We start from the raw sequence: 17979 nt of genomic DNA on the forward strand, positions 1-17979 counted from the left end.
AGAGGAAAGTACATTAATAATAATGATTACAATAATAATAGGGATAAAAAAAAAAGTATATTTAAGAATATACTTCCATAAAAAGTATGTTTTTAGGCGAGGTCAATTGAGGCTAAATTAGGTGGGCTTTCACAGAACTTGACATGAACATCCAACCCTCCATTTATCTATAATTCCTCTAATTACATAGGTTAGTTAAAACGACTTTGACAGTTACCGCAGCGTTCTTGTATGACTTGCCTTGTTATGCCCTGTTTCCATAAACTAATCTGCCCAACGGTAATCTTATATGGATGGTGAGTTTTAATAGGTTACAGAAGTGGGCTGGGAAAAGTGAAGGATTAGTACATGGCTCTTTATCAGGCCACAGCTCCAGCAGCTGAAGACAGCAGCCAGTTGCTCAGGCTGAGTGGGGGAGATGGCAGTCGTGACCCAAACTACATAAAATCCATCTTATGTTGAATCGCATCAAGAGTGATATATAGTCTGCACTTCACAGTATTCTATAGTCCCTTCATCCACTGCATGACGATGTTTTTATCTTTCACTATTTGAGTCAGTATGAACAAAAAATCCAAGGTGAAAAAAATAACACTATGATACTAAATATCACCATGTATCATAATTTAATGACCAATTAAAATGACATTTTCCTTTACATAGATGACGTGCGTGCATTGCCTTGAATGCATACTGTAATCATAGAGAAAACTCTGAGATAATCACCCATTAAAGGAGAGGTGTAACTGGCTGAATATTCACTTTTCCTGTTATCTAAGTGTTGGATATGTTTCCGTTACATTTATTATCATCCTCGTTAGTGATGCAGTTTGGTGACTTTCTCCCTGATATATTAAATAGTTCTGCAGTTTCAATGCATCTGTAAACTAAGCACATATGGTCTGGCTTCAAAGGTCCATAAATCCTGTCATGTTGCCTTAAAAGCAAAGCTGAATGACAGACTCGTTTTATAGCTGCAGAATTACATCTTGATTTCTGATAGAGCTGTGCTCGTTAAATTAATTCAAAGGCAAAGTCCTGCATACAACATATTTAATCAAACCTAAACAATAAGGATGGTTAAAATGTTAATGGATGCATTCATATTACTACAAGTTGCCATGCACTAAAGTCCAGACATTATTATAACATTTTCTGTGTATGTGTATGTTGCTCCTGACATTTTCCAGAGCTTTTCGTTCCAGCCCCCCTTGTGAAATGAGTGGAAAATGTCAGAGTGAGCCCATGTGAGAATCTAGCAGGATCATGTCCAGAACATTTACAGCGAGCAAATAACTGTTCTAGTTATTTCTAAAACACGACGGATACATAACCGACAAAACCCCCCACAAATATCTATGAGCCATAAACGTAGAAGATGCTGACGAAGATGTCAAATCAGAAAGACAGGCAGGTTTGAGAGCTTTTGGCGACAAGGGCCAACAATGGTGTCAACAATTATGTCATGTCCTGCTTCTTGATAATCTTTTCAGAAAGGCAAAAGGCATACTCCAGAAAATGTCCGGACTCAGTTGTGTTGTGTAGACACAGGCTTGCCAAAGTATAGCGTAGACGCCCACAATGACATCACATCATTGCATGCACTCTGTCTTCTTCAATTCTTCATTACGGTTTTTATAATTTTATCTCCCACCAAACAGACTGAGAGCTCCGACTCTGTGAGAGGAACAGTGAGTGAATGATGCATAAGTGAGCGTGTCTGTGCTGGTGAGTGTTAGAGAGAGTGACAAAGACAGAAACGAAGGCAGAGCAAGGCAGACTCTCAATGTGAAGGCCTCTTTGTGTGTGTGTGTGTGTGTGTGTGTGTGTGTGTGTGTGTGTGTGTGTGTGTGTGTGTGTGTGTGTATGTGTGTGTGTGTGTGTGTGTGTGTGTGTGAACGTGTGTGTGTGTACGTGTGCCTTTATGATGTAAACTGAATGTAACCTTTCTTCCCTCTCGCAGCCCCTGCAGAAGGGACTTGGAAGCCCCCCTCTCCATGAGCAGCCAGCATAGACTACCATTTATCTGAGGCTCAGCTGCTGCGTGGTCTGGGTGTGAAGTGAAACCCACCGTGTTCCCATACAGAGCGGGGCACAGAGGGACAGTCAGAGCAGGGTGGGGATTCACCATTTTGGAAATCAAGCCTTGCATAATGTCAGGCCCAAAACTGGACAGTGCCCAGGAGACACTTTAGGGAATATCATCCCAGAAAATTGCAGAATGAACAGAGGCACTTACTGCCAAAGAGAGACAATTTCTACTTCATCTTGTATCTCCACACATCCACAGCACTCACTTTGTGCAGAAGCAGCGAGCCTCTTGGTGAGCCTCTGACCCCACTCTTACACCGTTTATTGCCGTAATTATATGTGCTCTTGGTTACTTCACCTGCAGGCATATTATGATTGCTGTTACTTCTTCTGTTAGTGAAGAATCCAATTTAAAAATGCATTGTTTTAATAAATAGCCTTCGTATGATTATTGTTTCCAAATATCCTCTCTAACAAATTGCCTGTTATTATAAAAAGAAAACGCTCCTCTCTGATGCAAATAGAGCCTCTGCAGATACAGCCCTCATGTGTTCCAGGTGCAGATGCAGCTTCCTGGCCGGCTCTTATCTCTGTCTGAAAACTGCCAATGGGTGTTTAAATCGGTCATCACACCAAGGCTATTTCAGGCTGATTTACAGCCTTCTGGTAGGTCTTTTAAGGGAATATTTCAGTTTTATTGTTCGCTTATGATGCTGCAATAGAGGCTTTCCCCTCAGTCTGCCTCTGACACACATAGTGGGATGAATCTGGGACAGATATGCCTGTATTCTTTTACTATTACATTACTTTTGTTTGAGGACAAAATAAAAGTAGCTTGAGATCTTTTCATTTTTCTCACTAGCTTACTTTTCATATATTATTTGTGTATTATTTGACATTGTCACCCAGCCATGCCCTTATGCATCCATATATATATATATATATATATATATATATAATCTCTGTTATGAAATAATTAAAACCTTTTTCCAACCACAACCACATATTGTCTAGGGCATCTCTGAGCCGGTAGCCTAAATTACCAACCACCGCTATGAACTTGCTGTTGCTTGCATATTTTTAATTTTTTAATTAATTTTTTGGTTTTAGTTACAAAATGAATTTGAAAGACAGAGAGCCTCTACACTTATTTGTGAGGTGCGAAACAGATGTTAGACTCAAGGTACCTTTGCAATTATTATTGTTTTAAACCATAAAGATGGACGACATGTTTGCATTTCCTCCCACTATCCAGAAAGGAAGCCAAAATATCACAGACGTTGCCATTTTGCATATTTGGAGCCACAGCCTGTGCAGTAGCAATCTGGGGATGGAGCTGCAGTAGGGAGGTCTAATAACTAATTAAATCCAAACTTACCAGAAAACACTTGGATAAACATCAGTGTAATAAGAACTACCGAAAATGACAGCGGCCATCTTTGAGAAAAATGTATTTCCCTATACTGCAGCCAACCACCAGGTGGCGATCAAGGTGTTTTGGTTTCACTTTTGGGAACAGTCAGTCCATCTTCATATATAGTATGTTTAAAACACGCTTACATTTAAAACTTTAATAAATATATCTAAAGCTCCTTCGAGAAGAGGAGTTTTACTGTATAATATGATTATTGTCCTTGATAATTCTGCAGCCTATTTAAATGTACAATATGTCACTTCAGCCACTAGGTGTCTCTCAATCAAAACAATAACAAAACATCTATAGTTTGATGACGACGTTAAGCAGTGTGGGATCATGGGAGTTGTCTTCACCCGCATGAGTCAGGCACAAATCATGTTCATGGATTAATTAATATATTAAAGTGTAATTCACATTGCACAGGGATCAACACAAACAGTGGGAGGATGCAAAAGTCGACTGGCTAACTGGCTAGCACTGTGTTTTTCCTGTTAAGTTTGAGCAGAGATGAGTGAAGTAGATGTGACCCAATTAAACCAAAATCAAACGTCCTGTTAACTTGAATAAAATTGGGGATTTCTTTGGGTATGAACCTTCTTGGAAACATTTTGGATAATATCACACAAGTCAACAAAATATATAACACAGGTCTGGTTCTTTTTAGACATTACACTAAATAATTGCTACATGTTGAAGCATAATACTAATTACTGAGTTTTAGGTCTGTTAATCCATTTGGATGGAGAGAAGCAGATCTATCATAAAATAAGCTTCTATCTTCTGCTTAAACAAGATGTCCAGGCTGTTGAGAGTGAGAGAGTGAAAGTGCCACTATGTTGGATTGAGTTGCAGCAATGCAGCTGTTTACATGCGATGTGTGATGACAACAGATTGCAGGCACAAATGGAGGAAGTCTCTCACGGATGCTCTCAGTCAATAAAACGTCAGCTCCGCAGCAGTGAATTCTCCTCTGTGAAGTAATATAATATTATTGAATGAACTCTATGTGAGACCAAGGAGAGGACGGATTTTCCTGAACAATCAAACGTATTTGATTTAGATGTACACTGGCATTACTGTGATTTCAATACCTACCAAAGTTACATGTGTATACTGGGTTATGAGAATCTGGGTGCCCATTATAATAAAGAATAAAGATTATGAATGGACTTCACATGCAAGTAGTGACATGTTTTATTAAATAGCACACAAACACGTATGATATGTGAAACTGTAGAGACATCTGAAAACAAATCAGCTGCACGAGAAGCTGAGAGATGGTTGTTAGATTAGGTCGATGCATGTCCGGTATCCAGCCTGCTGACAGTTGAAACTCTGAGATGGTATATATATAATGGAATGGCTCTGGGGTCAAGGTAATTATTATTTACTGTAAGCTCAGCAAAACGTCCATTAAGTTCACAAATCATATTTGGCACATACGGACATGGAATAAAAGCCATCATAACTCATAAAAGGTATGAGAGTACGTCTCACACAGTAAACAATGACAGGGTGATGTTAGATTGCCTCCTGTCTTCCGGTCTCATACACTGTAACCGTGTTTTGGAATCCTTGGTGGACGAGTAAGTGAAGTGTGTGTTATGGAGGTTTGGATATTTCTCCTAACTCTGTTAGCCAGTGTGACATTGGCAGCAGATTGAACTCCCTCTCCAGCAGTCAGTCTTTGCAGGGTGAGTCATAAGAGACCATGACTAATCATGAAATAACCTGTCGCGTATCTGAGTGAAACTGGCAGCGTGGCTTGTATTTTCCAATCTGTTAAACATAGCTGAGCACAACCCGCTTCTGTTTGCATCCTAATGAGCTATCAGCTTGCATTAAATTATCCCCGATACGTGACCCTTTGCCCAACGGTTACGAGAGGTCAGGGAGGAAGTCGGGTGGCTTTAAATAATGAGCAGGTTTATTTGTGACGAACAAATTACTGATTACTGACGATGTCAATACTTGGGGCTAATGAGAGCATGAAAGTACCCTAGTGGGTACGATTGCACTGTTTTCAGTAAGAAATACTGCTTCAATCATTACCCTGAAAATAACAGCAAGCCTGCAGCAACAAGTGCAGGACAAATAGAAATGAGTGTTTGCACCAAATTGCATGGCGATCCATCTAGTAGATTATTTCAGACTCACACAAAGTGGTGGACCAGACAGACAGAGTCTATATAGAGCTGGGTGACTCACGTTGTTAAAAAACACATTCACTACATCAGCGGGTCCCAAGCTTTTCAGCCCACGACCCCCAAAATAAGTCGAACCCCCATTATCCCAAAGGATACTGACTACATTTACATGGACACCAATACTCCGATATTAACCAGAGTAAGACAACAGTCTGGATAAGAGACTGACGTTTGTGTAAATGTGTGAACAGCAACATGTCCTCCTATTAGGACAGTTTTCTGACCTTAGTCACATTATGTACACGTCATAATCGCAGTATTACATCCTATTAGAGTTTTAGCAGCATTTTGCGACATAAAATTACTGCAGTAAACATGGGTCTAAACCAGATGGAAAACAGTTCAAGGTAGCTTTTACAGAATTAGAAAGAAAACACCTAAAATGGTTAACAGTAGCATCAGATTTTGGTTTTTAAACTGGCAGAATAATATCGGTCATAACGGCTTAGTGGACGTAATCATGTCAATCATAATCTGGATAAGGTCAATAGTCTGAACATTGATATCTACAAAAAATCCCAGTGCTCACTATTAGTTCATCTACATGCACAGGAAATGTGTCCTGTGGTGCTGTAAATGAACCTGCTGTAACTGACGCTGTCATTAATCTGTGGTGATCACCTCAGTGGTCACACGGAGATTAACAAAATTAACGAATTAATTATCTGAAACTCAACTAGTGTTTAAGCTTTGTGGCTAAATATGATCATGAGAATTGCGTCTGATTTGATTTGATTTCCGGGAATCATCTTGCGACCCTCCTTCTCTGTCTCACGACCCCCCAGGGGGTCTTGACACCTAGTTTGGTAACCACTGCACGACACGATGGTTAGAAGAAGGAAGAGAATTTGGTATAATTAGATAGAAATCTACTGAGGTAAAAGAAGAGTGGTAATAATGATATAGTACCTCTGACATATAATATGATCATTCCCATGCAATGCAACAAGAATATGAAGACTGTAAAATAGGGGAAAAAAGACATTACTATTCTGTGCAAAGACATAAATCTCTGGTGACAGCGTTATTAACTTCAGTTTGTTCTGTTTAAATGTGTTGAGAAATATAAAAAGCACATCTATTTATCTGGCTAAACAACAAGTAAACAAACACAGATTAAAAATACTAAAACGTTTTACAAATGTGATTTTAAATCTATGGAGGAATAGAAGCTCCACCATGAAATATTTTTTTAAACATACAACTGACTCAAACCAATCACTGTTATGTGAATGTGTGCATCAATACCCCTGTGTACAGATACCACCTGCTTTCATCAGATCAGCAGAACATAAATAAATTGGAACAGAGATTAAGCTGCAATGAGAAAAACAGAGCCTGGAAATCAGGGCTTTGCTGCTCTATCCCTCTTGCAGCACATTACAAGAAGGGATGCATGTTTAAGAAACAGGTAAAACATGTTTCTGTGTACTGTATTTAAAGAAACACAAATATATTTGGCTGCACGAAAAGTGAGCGCTCCCAAGTAATTTCCAGTCGAACAGAAATCCAGTCAGTTTAAAAAACCTTTGCTTCAGCCACAGTGGAGAACATTGTGTCCAATCAGCACACATCAGCGGGCAGAGAGGAGATGATTAGACAGTGGTTTTCACTGTGAGTAACTTTGTGAGTGCTGTATTAGTAATACATGTTGTGAAAGCCTGTAATTGCGTCTTTGTAGTGTAGCCTCACGCAGGTTTGAGCAAGAAAATGTTGTATTTCCTCTACCCTGCGGTCTTCCGCTGTAACATTCTGTTACGTAAAAGAAATAGACGGTGGTAATGGACGACTGTGACGTCCCATTGAGTCTGTTAGTGGTTGTGTTCTGAATCACACCACAGTTACTGCAATTACTTTGGTCTTCTGCAGACACACAAATGAAACCGAGCGCTGGAGGGAATCTCTGCCCCTTGGAAATATATTAGGAAAGTTGAACTTTCTCATGTCAAACTAGAAAGGCAATCAGAAGAGTGCATTCCTCCACCAAGCCCCAACAGTCCCTTTATGAAACTTTATTTAAATCCGCTTGGTCTGGATTTTTATTTGGATCTGCAATACATTTCACAAACTCATAGATATCAGTCCCTTAAAAATATCATCAAGATTCGCACATTATAGCCTGGGAAAGTGGTGAAAAAAACACAATATACTAATGTTAAAGAAAGTAAAAGATTGTCCAGATCCAGGCCTAAATGTAATGGGTTCTTCCTCAGTTCATGTCTCATCCATCCACCAAGTTTTGTGGAAATCTCCTAAATTATTTTGGCAGAATCCTGCTGACAAACAAAAACCAACCAACCAAAAAACGGACTGGAGCCAAAACAGAACCTCCCTGGCAAAGGTGACAAACTTTTGCCAGAACTGAAATAATACTAATCAAATGAGACTTGACGGAACAGCAGGATTGGTTCAAGATAATCAAAAAAAAGTCAAAATGCTGATTTATTTTCATTCATTTCAAGTAAAGCTAAGAGATCCCTCTCATTTGAAAGAAAATATTAAAAAGCTGAAAACTCTGTGATAACATAACCAAACTGTTCATTTTGCCCACAACTAAATCTCATTTCATGAAATCACAAGGAGGAAGAAAGGTAACCAATTTGATTAACAGAAAAGTTCAGCCGTGGCTTTTTCTTCCAGACACATTTCCCTGGCTGCTTATCTGTGTGTTAAATGAACTGAACCTTTGAGGTTCCTCTGTCATTTATCTAATAAAGCTACGATTGTATAATTTAGCCATCTTTCATTTATTTTAGTGCCATCCTCTGACATTTGTGAGAGGATGGCACTAAAAGGATGGAATTCTCGAAAGCATGAGACCTGATTTGTTTTCTTTTCAAGCCTCACCTCTTTTACCCGTTAGCACATCTACGCTCTGTTAAATACAAAAATAGTTGTAAAACAGACTACCTCATTTCAGTAAATTGGAGGAAGAAAGTCAGTGATTCCTTCCTCTATGTTTGCACCATTTACAGACAGATTTATTAGGCATAAATGAGCCTTTCAAAGACATATCCCTGTTTATGTTTGATGATATGAAAGGTTTTATATTACAAAATAAACAATGCAGGAATGTTCAGCATTTTTTTTGCATTATACATTTTTAAGAATATGTTTCTTGTCTTAATTCAAGTAATATATTTAGTTGTATTTGTGTTTCAGTTATTTCTAATAAGGTTTATTGTTTAACAGTAAAATACTGAGCCTCAGTAAAAAGGCTGATATTTAAGGCTTGATAACAATATCTTCGCCAATTCATTTTGTATAGTGATATATTTGTATCAAATATATATTATTTTCTCGAATAATGGCATTCTCATCATTCCCCAAACATCCATATAAGTTGGCTCAAATTTTTTTGTAACCAAATTCATTACTTAAAGGTACAGTGTGTACAATTTTGTGATATCTAGTGTTGAAATTGCATGTTGCAGCTGAACACCTCTCACCTGACCCTCTCCTTCCAAACATGAAGAAGAACCTGTGGTAGCCTTTAATTGTCATAAAAACTCAAAAGGTGTTTAGTTTGTCCAGTCTGGACTAATGTAAAAAACATGGCAGCCTCCACAGAGAGGACTCCCTCGATGTAAATATAAAGCAATTAAATATAAAGGGCCTTTTCTGGGGTAAAGAAAACTACAATTCATACAATTTAGATGAAATGAACTAGTGAAAACATAATGAGAATTATTCTACATTAAATTTCTGCCAACAGATCCCTTCACCTAAATCTTACACACTGGACCTGTAACAGCTTAATAAACACTGTGTTTTGTAATATTTTCTAATTTGGTATCTGTAACTCTGATGACATAATAATGCCCTTTAGAGAAAAACCCTGAAAATAAAACAAATAAAACAAAGACCTTTTTTTTTTTATGTGAGAAACTGCGACGAGAGAGAAACACAAATAAGCCAAATGGGACAGTATTCCCTCAGGTGCTCGACTTCGTTTCACATCTATGTAAATGTCAAACATTCCCCACTCATGCCTGAAAGGCTAAAAAGCTGTGAATATGCTGTGAGTGGTGAGACAGCGACCTGTGGTGTGTTTCAATGCAGGGATGATTTTGCCTGATGTTTTAGCTTCCTGTAAGTCCCAGGTTAACTCTTACAACTTCTTCTAAGCTCTGCCAGTTACTGACAGATTGCTCAAGCTTTTCTACCTCTGTATTGCAGCTGTGAGGAGCTGCGCCGGCGGTCTTGAGCTCAGTTTCCAGATGAGTCACAGCGAGCAGAGATGTGGCAGAGATGATCATTTGCGGGGATACACTGTCTTCAAGGTGAACACAGCTGAAGTCAGGTGGCTGAACTGAACGTTATGTCGACTGTGGGAAAGATCCAAAGATCATGGGATGTCTAGGAAATAGTACTTAAGCATGGCTGATTTCTATGTAGAAAAATAATTTGTTATGTGAATTAAAAATCGGCTTGTAGCTAAGTTAACACCTTTGCAGAGGAAGTTATGTGTGTCTGTCAATCAGCAATATTAGACAAATATTGGTAGAAGGATGCTGTATGGGTCAGGAATAACATTCAATCTGTGGTGGTAGCAATGGTTCATGTATGCGCACAAGAACGACACTCACATTTGCAATCATTTCTGACAGGTACAAACACTAGAGAGTAAAAGACAAGTTTGTGTTTGAGAGAGAAAGAACTGCATTGCAGGCCATTTATTGCGTACAATTGTAACTGAAACTATGAGGTGGGACTGTCAGCGTTGATGGAAATAACTTAATGGAAGATAGAGCGACCAGGCTGCAAATAGCACTGCACACAACTTTACAATGGAGTAAAACACAAATACCCAAATATTTTGGGGGTTCATACTGAAACTGTGGAATAGGAAATGGCAGGATGCCAAGGTCTGGAGCGTAAATGTGAAACTGCTTTGACATGACAAGATAGGACATTAGCAATAGACAGACACATGAGCTCTCAGTGAATCGGAACAAACTGACAGGAATCATGGCGAAGAATTAATCGCAATTTTATGAGAAGTTAACTTTGATGGAGTCCACTACTGTAACTGGTCTGAGAGGATGCGGTGAATAAAGCCTCTGTGCTTGAGTGCAATTTCCACTAATTAAGAGAATCAGTTAGCGGTTGCTTCCTGAGGAGGACGATGCCTGTGATCCTAGAAATGTCTTGTTTGAAACTTGAAAAGCAGCAGCGACTAATGCGTCTCCACAGACAGTGGATGCAGAGAAATATTTGAATTGCTCTCTGAGGTCTCGTGGATGCTGCTGACACACAGCATCGTTACCTCAGACCGGCCGTTAACAAGGTGAACAGGGCCACCGCCGGTAAAGCCCTGCACGAGCAGGAGAGCAGACGTTTGCACTGAGGAGGCTAAGACCTTTTCATAATGATAACATCTATCCACCTGGACTTCATTACAGGGTCGACGGGTGTTCTCTCAATTCTACATGCAGCAGATAATGTAGGATGTTGTGTGAAAGGGTGGGTGGGATTTTTGTTGTGTGATGTTGAAGCAAGCAGGAGGCAGAGCTCAGTCGGGACGCAGACTCGACCACCTAAAGGTTATTGTGGAGAAACAATGGAAGGTCAGACTCCGTTTCACTTTCAACGCCTACATGCGATGAGAACAGTGAAATACAGGAGGTCTGACTCGTTCAAGATGTAATGTGACCAATGTGCTCGGCTCTAATAATTTGCATGATTATTTCTACAGATGACCGTCTCATTTTACAAAGGCTCAATCAATGTAACAAATTGTGCGAGCTGCACTGAACCTGATGTTTTAGTGGTTGGAAATGTGAAAAGAATGTCCCTGTGGGAGGTGCCGGCCTCCTCCTCCACTCCTCCACTCCTACGTACCTTTATGAAATGGCCTCTTTTATGCTAACAATTCATAGTGTGAGTGTATTTATATTAAAATGCAATCTGCTGAATTTGTCAGGCTTAATAAAATGAGTCATTAAATGGACATAATATTAAAGAGACCATGTACAATTTGAGATCATTTATGTTTTCATATTGCACTTTGGTAACATTTAATATCAAGTCTCATTTTGCAGCATTTACAATCTGTCTGTACATATGTATTAAATGGTTTATTTAAATATGTTATTGGTAATGTAGCTGCAAGCTAATAAAAAGACGTCTTTAAGTGTTCATTAATATACAGTTTTTGTCAATTATTCTAACTTCTTCACCTATGAACACATATTTTATAATGACACAACTATGGATGACATTCATTATCTGTTCATGCAACAGCATTTGCTGTTTATTTCGTCTCAAAATTCATGCACTATTGACTTTCCCCAACATACCCTTGATGATTCTGTCTCTAAGAAGGGTATCCAGCATCCTTTTGTGATTTCACAGGAGTTGTAGTTTACAACAAATATAATTATTGAAATATAATAAATAAAACCTTATCTCTGCTTACAGCTACATTCAGTCGGCTATAAATCATTTTATTACATGTCTATATATTGATTATAAATAATTAGTTACCCTGCATTTCTTGTAAAATCACTGTGTCAAGTGCCCGTCATGTCTGTCTGATCGTAGCTTCTCCAAACACTATCCATACCATTGACTTCATATAGTTCACACTCAGAAGTGGCTCACAAGTCTATTTCGGGTAGGTCACCATGTTATGAACAGCAATATGTTTTCTTGAGCCTCGGTCCCGGGGCACAAGATTAAGTCTGAACCTCTATCCTGGATTATCCTTGTGGCCTTTGGGACACACTCATAATCAAGGATGACTCCACCTGATGTGAAGGTCAAAGGAAAAAATGGGATTTGATCAAGCACTTTTTATACAACTTTTGTCACAGTTTATACGACATTACAACAGAGTACAGGCCCCTTTTTCCAAATTGCACACAAATGTTTTACAATTCCGAAATGTTGGCGAGGACAAATCGAAATGACATTTTGTTTGATCTTAAAATTACACATATAATCATATATATATATATATATATATGTGTCACTACTCAGTAAATAAATATAGGTTCTGCTGGATAATGCATACCTCAGCCAGCTCTCCTGAGGAAATGGAGATCCATTCATTTTGACAAATGGAATGGAGCCTGGATGCAATGCTTGCTAACTTGCATTTGAAACAGGAAAGGAAGACAGCTGCTGTCTAGCGCCAGGTTACTGTACCTTGCCTGAATGCCTGCAAGCCATCAGCTCCAGTCTGCCTCACTTCCCTGGGAATTCAAAGGAAATGTTGACTTATAAATTAATAGTGGAGGTGGGTTCCACTCCGCATATAGATGATGCTAGTGTAGTCACGTAAAGCTATGTCAGGTGGAACGTCATGTGTTTCTCACACACACACACACACACACACACACACACACACACACACACACACCATATACCTTAACTCTCAGGAGGGATGATTACGTCGGCATGATCAAATCATATGAATGGTCCACGGCATCACAACGTAACAAAGCCACATGGAGCGCTGTTGTTAACATAAGTTGATCGTGCTGAATTGAAACTCCATGCTATATTTGTTGTGTCATGTAAAAATGGGGATATGATCATATAGAGACAACAATAAAAGAAATGCATATGATTGCACCTGCTTTTTTATTTGAAATAGTATATATAACTCGATATCAGTCTTAAATTTTATTTTCACTACTCTACTGCATTCACAAGCTGTATTTACATTTTCAACTTCAAAATCCTTTGTTGTATTTACTTTATATTTTAAAACATAAGTTTTTGGGTGCACTATACTATATCAAAGTATTATACAGTATTATATTGTAATCCATTCCAGACAGAAAAGTATCAAAGCTTTGCCTACAAGGCTTCATACAGATGTGCAAAAAGTTACATTGACAGCCAAACCAAAACCTTATCGCATAATCTTAACACAATTCAAATCCTGTACCACTAATCTTAACCAGGACCAAATCCTACCTAACTGTAACCTAAATCTACACACACACACACACACACACACACGCAAAGAGGGAGAGTAAGAGACAGAGCAAGATAATGGATATGCCAAAACCATCATCTATAAACGCCAGAGGTTAACCGATAATTACACTCTCCATATGTTTACAGAAAGCAGAGCTGAAAATTGAGCACAGAACATCATTATATGTCGTTGACTTTGGTGATGAAACAGTGACCTCGAGGTAAATTAGCACAGATGTCTGTAGCATACTGGCTAAATTGCTTTCTGTATATGAATATAAATGTAGTGGGGCACAGACCAACAAAGGAATTTTCGTGGTTAAACAAGCTTCTATACTTTTATGAGGTCATCATTTTGAATGATGGTCAAAAACCAGGAACACGGGGCACTTGCTTTTCTTTTTCAGGCTGGTTTTCTGGGAGTTTTCTGGAGCGGTAGACAGACACGGGGTGGATTATTTGTGAGGCGAGATAAGCGAGGCAGCAGATTGTGCATGAGTGAGACAGACTCTACCAGCAAACACTGACGGCTGCGAAACCTTTGTCCTGTCTATAAATTTGTCTGTGTTTTATTTTTATTGTCACTTTTCCCATTTATTTTAATGACTCTGATGATGTCTCAATGTGACGCATGGGGCTTGTTATTTCCTTTCCAGTCGGACTGATGTATTGGTTCGACCTTTGATATCGGCCAGCCCTGCCATTTACCACCCACATGATTGAGAGTCCTCCCTGAACACTACTAGATTAAAATGGAAAATGCTGCAATGACTTGTATTTCTCTTGAAAACTGTTATTTTTGCTGTCAATTGTTTATGTTGTTTAGGTATGTTAATGCAGGGATATACAGTATCTTAACCCTGGTGGAACTAAAGCACTGATGTAGCTGGGACATGGGATCTTACAGTTAAAGTGTCTCATTCAGGGCTGTCTCCTAATAAATTTAAGGAAATAGAGCTGAACAGTGTGGTTCCAGAAGTAAAGCATTTCTGAATAAAGATTTGGATTATCAGCCGTCATATAGAAACCATGCGAAGGCAAACTTACCTCAAGCCACAGCATCGTGAAACAAGTTTGTATGATCTTAACGTGTTTTATCTGCAATCTCAAGAGGAGAATTACTGCACTTCTCACAATCCTCAAGGTTAATAGTGACATCTCTGATTGGTGGATCTCACTGTTACCATGGAAATGTTCACCATTAGCACAAAAATCCTGTCGGCTACATTAAACTAAGATCAGATAGTTCAGAGTTCCTTCACAAGGTTACAAAACTTCACACTATATGAAACGCTACATACATTCATAGAATATTCAAACTGCAGTGTATTGGAACACTATGTTAACAACAAGGTTAAATTCAAGAGGCGGTGCACTGGAAGTCATTGGTGGTATATGGGATGTGTAGTTCCTTCATTCTTTAAGTGATTTTGTAAACAGTGTTGTACCTTTGCCTATTTTTCTATATAAATGTTTTTTGTTTTGCTCTGAATGAAACGTTGTATGGCGACAACTAAACTCGGAGCTGGTAGGCCTGGTTCCAGGATCAAAACTCTGAGATGTCAATGGACCAGAGCCATTCTAAAAGTCATTAGTCACTTTTACCTTCCATTGAAAATGAAGGAGAATTCTAACGTGTGCAGCCTTTGTCCAAAATGTGGTTCTTAAAGCACATTTTGACTGAAAAATACAGATATAACACATGAATCCTGTCTGTGTTCAATGTATTCTGTCTCTGACAAACACATTTTACTGTAAATGCACTCATTTCAAAAACCCCTGTTAGAAATAGTCTTGTAAAGCTTTAGCCTTAGGCTGCCGTTTGAAATTCTCACTCAGATGATGTGTGAAACACTTCAGGATTGTTTTCAAGGGATGCTGGGAACTGATTTTAATGGCGAGGCCTTTGAATGCATGATTGAACAACAGCATACCAGCATCTAACTGGGAATCTTTATCAAGTTTAATAAAGATCAACATGCTCCTCGTTCCTCTCTTTGCTTTGTCAAACCGCGGCGGCCGACAACCGTTATCTGACTGGAAATAGACATGAAGAGTTTAAAAAAAGCTTCACTGTCTACAAGACTTAGTTATAAAAAGTGTAGAAAGTCAATTTTAAGAGATACTGAAGTGAGGAGGAAAATCAATACACAGAAGTCCTGCAGTCATAAGACAACACAGAGCATTTTTTTATTTAAACAGAATGTATTAATAACTATGTTAGGCCAGCTTTCCTGCTTCATCCAGTATGTTGACTTCTTGCTCATGCAGAGAGCAAAAAGCAGCTCGAGCAGCGTACTGTGGTTTATATTTTATTTGGGTCTCGGGACAGTGCAGTGCAGAGGACGAACTATTGAACTGCAGGTTAGATCGATAGATTACAGCAGTGAGCTGATTTGGCCGTGTGAGTTTATGACACTAGAAGGAAGACGGAGGAGGAGAGCAGCTTCTTAATTTCAGACTCAAGTAGAGAACTGCCAGTGGTGTAGTTTACTAACTGTCTTAACTCCCTGAATTTGACACTAAATTCTGGACTAGAGCGCCAGGGCCCACAGTCCCCTTACATTCAATCAAGTTGCACCAAATATCCCACAGTCATCGACATCAGCCCTTTAAATATGTCTGATCCATGAATCTTACAATATCAAGAAAGTAAAGCAAAATTCCTGGATCTACACCGAAACAGACTGAGTTTTACCCTGATCCATACCAAATCCTTCCACCAAGTTTCCTGGTAAACGGTTGAGTAGGTTTCGTGTAATCTTACTTACAACCAAACAAACCCAGCAAGAAACAAGAAGTCACAATATTAATTAATTATTAATGTTAGTTCCCTTAATGTGCCTGAATTTCTTTCCATCAAGATTCAAGAATTATTCCCTGGGAAAATGGTGAAAAAGGCCTCATCTCATAATCTTAAAGGAAGTAATAAAAAATGTTGGTTCTTGGTGGGTTCATCGTGACCCAAACTACATCTTTTCACCAGTAGTTTTTTTGTAATGTTGCTCAAACCAACCAACAAACCGAGAGGAAAGGTGATAATTAGACCACAACCTCAAAACTGTCCAACAAAAATAATGACACCGATCAGTGATGTAAATGTCTTTACTGTGCAGGAAATATGATATCGGCTTCCTGCAAACACAACTTTCTCACTGTTATCAGCAAATTATCCTCAAATAACCCCCCTGCAGAGTTTACACAGTGTAATGTCCTTTCCCCTCTAAAAACACTACTGCGAAAGCAGCACATTTCAATAATGATTTCCACAAAGGCACAATTGTTGCAGTTATTCTAAATGACTCTCCAGCAAATGAAGCTTAACTCACCATGACCACCGGACCAATGAGCTTAATGTTAATCTCTTGCTATTATAAGTATGAAAAGCTTCTGGTAAAAGTCAGGGTCTATTATGCTGGACTAAGATTTGAGATTTGCTTTTTGAAATGTGGTGATATCTATGTGTCATTGGGCACTTGGTGTGAAAGTATCCACTCAGTTCCTCCAGCTAGAAAATACAGTACATCACCATGTGGTCTAATGCATGAGGTGAACAGTTTATGTCAGCGTCTGTGTGAAAGGCCAAGACATGTTTCCCATCACACTATCTTTTTGAGTAGAAGATCAGTTTAGGAAAAAACTATGATAGACAAAGTTACAGTGTCACTTTAACTTATTGTTGTTACAATAAAAACCAAATACAACAGAAGAGTGGTCAGTCATTGATCTGATATAATAATGATAATATTATACAATATAGGATTTTTTGTGGAGTTTGTAAATGCTTTACCTGGTATCACTGTTTTGATTGTTTGACAATGATTGTTTACCAAAGCATTGTGTGACTCTTCTGCTTGATTTGATTGGTTTTGGTTCTTTTGCATTTTAGTATAACAGTGGGTGATCATGTGTCCTGCTGTCTGGGTTGTGTCAGTTTTGTTTTTGTAAGAGCAGATTAATCTTAAAGGTTTTTTAACTGCAGACAGTCACATCAGTGTCCCCAACATCGTTTTTCGGATGTGCCCAAAGGGTCCTAAATAACATCTGAAGGGACACATACGTTTACAGGAGTGACAAAGAAAAAAATGCAGCAGCCAGTTATGCAAAATGATCCCTGTTTCTAATTTTGCTTGTGAGACTTTACGGTCAGTTCTTCAGAACAGTAATAATCAGAGAAGAACATGTACTCTTGCCATAAGTAAAGATTTTCATTGCAAAAACTTTAGGAACCAAAGTTGGATAAACTAAAAAACGGTTTGTGTCTCTGAAAGTTTTATGTAACCTGGATATTGATCTGTAATGATGCAATATTACAGCCTAAATAATGAGTATTTTACAGATATTTTCAATTGTCGACCACTTACTAAATGTGATCTGATCATTGTGTCATCA

General features: G+C 38.6%; 1 protein-coding gene across 17 annotated transcripts in view; it reads right to left on the bottom strand.

Moving 5' to 3' along the window:
* nrxn2a (neurexin 2a) overlaps window positions 1-17979 on the bottom strand; it is a 119300-nt gene that overhangs the window by 37947 nt on the left and 63374 nt on the right. The window lies entirely within an intron of this gene.

Source organism: Paralichthys olivaceus, chromosome 15, assembly GCF_024713975.1.
Source record: "Paralichthys olivaceus isolate ysfri-2021 chromosome 15, ASM2471397v2, whole genome shotgun sequence".
Classification (NCBI taxonomy): domain Eukaryota; kingdom Metazoa; phylum Chordata; class Actinopteri; order Pleuronectiformes; family Paralichthyidae; genus Paralichthys; species Paralichthys olivaceus.